Source organism: Budorcas taxicolor, chromosome 6 (genome assembly GCF_023091745.1).
Source record: "Budorcas taxicolor isolate Tak-1 chromosome 6, Takin1.1, whole genome shotgun sequence".
In the NCBI taxonomy this organism is placed as follows: Eukaryota; Metazoa; Chordata; class Mammalia; order Artiodactyla; family Bovidae; genus Budorcas; species Budorcas taxicolor.
This window is the reverse complement of record NC_068915.1, coordinates 49030070-49033716: the sequence shown is the minus strand read 5'-3', so window position 1 is coordinate 49033716 and position 3647 is coordinate 49030070. Positions and strand designations below refer to the sequence as shown.

At 38.0% G+C, this 3647-nt stretch overlaps 1 pseudogene; it reads left to right on the top strand.

Annotated features, from left to right (window-relative positions):
* The first annotated feature begins 1242 nt into the window (after positions 1–1242).
* LOC128050098 (uncharacterized) lies at positions 1243–1361 on the top strand (annotated as a pseudogene).
* The last annotated feature ends 2286 nt before the right edge of the window (positions 1362–3647 follow it).

Genomic DNA, 3647 nt, shown 5'->3' with positions numbered 1-3647 from the left:
TAGAGAATGTCCTTGGCATCTTCCACAGTAATGTAAGCACAAGACCTTTGGCAAAGGAGAGTTAGGAGAAGGCTGCCAACAAAAAAAATAACTCTGACATTTCCTCAAAATGCTGAAATCCTGCCTAGAATAAAGCAATTAATCATCCAGCTCTGCATTAAACATCTATTTAATTGCATTCACCATTGCACTGAACACAGTAAGCAAACTGGGGGAAAAAAAATGAAGTAAGCCCTCCATTGAGATGCTTAAAATTGAATTCAGGAAACATAATGCATATTCAATAATTACCCTCACTTGTACCACCCTGAATATTTCAGCACTAGTTGAAAGAAAACAGACATTAGCGTGCTCCAAAGTAATTTTCTGAAACATTAACTGTATAGTAGTGTAGAGGATGGACTGACAGAAAGAAAAAAATTGTGGAAGAGACATACCTTCTTATAAAGCAGACTGGTGAAAAGTTCCTGGGAAGAGATAATGAAGGACTGAACTAGGGCACTGGCAGTGGAAATTGATAGGAAAACCAGATTCAAGAGACATTTATGAAGAAGGATTAGTAAGTGAATAAGTGGATGTGTGAGATGGGAGAGACTTCAGGAGTCAAGGTTAGCTCTGAAGTTTCTATCTTGGGAAACTGGGTATCTGTGATGCTTCCTGAGATACAAAGACCAATTGACTCTCTTCAAGATTCCATGATGTGCAGTCTCTCAAGCAGTTCTACTGTGCTCATAGGGTGAGTTCATCCCGATACCTCAATTACTGTAAGTAAGGCAGGATCTGTCAGTTACAGGAAAAATGATGGCTTCAGTCCCAGGGTCTCTCCTTAAAGGAGGAACCATATTTTCACTCTGCTAGAGCTTTAGGTAAGCATGGAGCAGAAAGTTTCACGTCATTTAACATGAAATCTTCATATTTTATTCTTTCTTTCCTTGCCATGCATGATTCCATAGTTTTAATTCTTTAAATAAATTTGCTAGTGCTATGTCATTTTATTTTATAATTATAGGGGCAGATTAAGTCAAGGCTGTAGTTTTACAATTATATGACTACTATTATATGATAATTTCTACTGAAAGGCATTTGTTCATTTTAAGGATTAATTATAGAACAAACAAATAAATGAGCCATTCAGATTAATTTATGATAGTAAAGGAACAAACTGAAACTTTTACAGCACTGGAATAAGAGGACATTTTAGTGCAAGGGTCACTTCTTTTACAAACTACCTGTGCCCTTTGGGTCTGTGGCCATGCCACCCTGAATGCACTCAATCTCATCTGATCTCAGAAACTAAGCGAGATCGGGCCTGGTTAGTACTTGGATGGGAGACTGCCTGGAAATACTGGGTGCTATAGGCTTTGGAGACTTCCACAACAACAACAAAAACGTTCCTTCCATTCTTCTTATGTTCCCAAGCCTTTTAATCTCATGTTACAAACTATCTACTTCCCTCTCCCTTACCTGTCATCTTTTAAATCCTAGGGTAATCTACCTAACTCTTTTAAGATTTTATCTCCTGGCTCAATCATGTTTCCTCTCCAATACCATGTATACATTGTCACTTCAGTTCTGTCTGACTCCTTGGAATCCTATGAATTGTAGTCTGCCAGGCTCCTCTGTCCATTGGATTCTCCAGGCAAGAATTCTGGAGTGGGTTGCCATGCCCTCCTCCAGGGGATCTTCTAGACTCTGGGATCGAACCTACATCTCTTATGCTTCCTGCATTGGTAGATGGGTTCTTTACCATCAGCGCCACCTGGGAAGCTCCTTCACCAATACCATTTCTTCAGTAATCAACATCTCGATCTCTAGTCCCAGAATCTCCTCCTCTCCTTATATTTTGTCCTCTATCCCTGTTTACTCACTCATTCCCATGCTGTACCATAAGCCTGGTGATCATTCATAAAAGTGATATCTCAACTTCAAGCCTTATATTTCTGACACTATCTCCTATAGTTTATCTCATTCTCTCAGAACCTCAATTCATAATCCTCTGCTCAAAAATATCACATCAATTGATGTAACCACTTTTTAACCATATTATGTCCTCTCTAGCTTTGCCTTCCATGGATTTCATATTGAATAATTCCTGTGAGTACCCACTCAGTTCTTTGTTCCCATCTTGTTTTTGACATTTTTTGCTTAGTCATAATCCTGGTCATATCAAAGTATAATCCTGGTCAAATCAAAGTCCGGAGATGCTGATATTTGGAGGAAAAAAAAAAAAAAAAAAGCACAGACACACTGACCAGGCTCAGCTAAATAGTGAATCACTAACAGCAGTGGGATGTTCAGTGCTAATACTGGATTTTCCTGCCTTTTTCTTTCCCACATTCCCAGTGGACTCCTTCATGATGTCCAGTCTTCATTCAGACTTACTATACTTCCTCATCCTTTCTCACATGTAGTAAATTGGTGTCATAATTCACTGAAACATGCAGAAGAAATCTTGCCAGTGTTACTAGGACACACCTAACAACTCAGCTGCATTCCTGACCCTTTTATGGTCAGTAGTACACCATTCATTTTCTTAACTAGTGCTAATCCTGCCTTTGGTGAACTAAAGCACATCCTAAATCACTCATTTTGGATTCAGCTTATAGAAATTATTTTCTTCATCTTCTCCTGCTTATATTTTAGACACAAGAAAATATAGTATAATTTCTCCTTTGTTAAACAAAATAACACAAAATAGAACTTCTCTCTTGGCACCAAGTCCCCAATGAGCTTATCATCCTATCTCTTTTTTCTCTTTTTATGACAAAATTCTTTAAAGTGATTGTCTCCATTTTATCTTCTCTCATTTTCTCTTGAACTTGTGCCAGCTAGGTTTCATCTTCATATATTCAACAAAACCTGATATATTTAATGATACAAAATGACCTTTATCTTATTTGACTTTCAGCCCTACTTGCATAGTTGATCATGCTCTCATCCTTGAAATGTTTTCTTCATGTGGCTTCTAGTATGCTTCACTTTTTTGTTTCATTTTTTTCTATTTTATTGGTAAATGATATTCATTCAGTTTCTTTTGATGTTTCTTCTTGAATGAATTGACATTGTAGTGCTATGAGAATCTTTATTTGAACCACTTGTCTTTCTACAAATCATTATTTCTTTGGTTATTTCATCCAGATTCATGCTTTTTTTTTTTTTTTTAAACAGGGTACAATTGCTTTACAATGTTGTGTTAGTTTTTGCTGTATAGTGAAGACAGTCAACTAAGGTGGTGGTTTAGTTGCTCCATCTTTTCCAACTCTGTGCAACCCCATAAACTGAAGCCTGCCAGGCTCCTCCATCCATGGGATTCTCCATGCAAGAATACTGGAGTGGGTTGCCATTTCCTTCTCCAGGGAATATTTTTGACCAAGGAATCAAACTCATGTCTCCTGCATTGCAGGCAGATTCCTTACTGACTGTGCTACAAGGAATTAAGCTATATGTATACATATATCTGCTCCATCTTGGACCTCCTTCCCATCCCCCATTCCATCCATCTAGGTCCTTGCAGAACACTGAGCTGAGCTCACTGTACTATACAACAAGTTTCCATGTCTATAAAAATATGTGAGTGAGTGAATGATAGTAGCTCAGTCATGTCTGACTCTTTGTGACCCCAGGGACTGTAACCTGTTAGGCTCTTC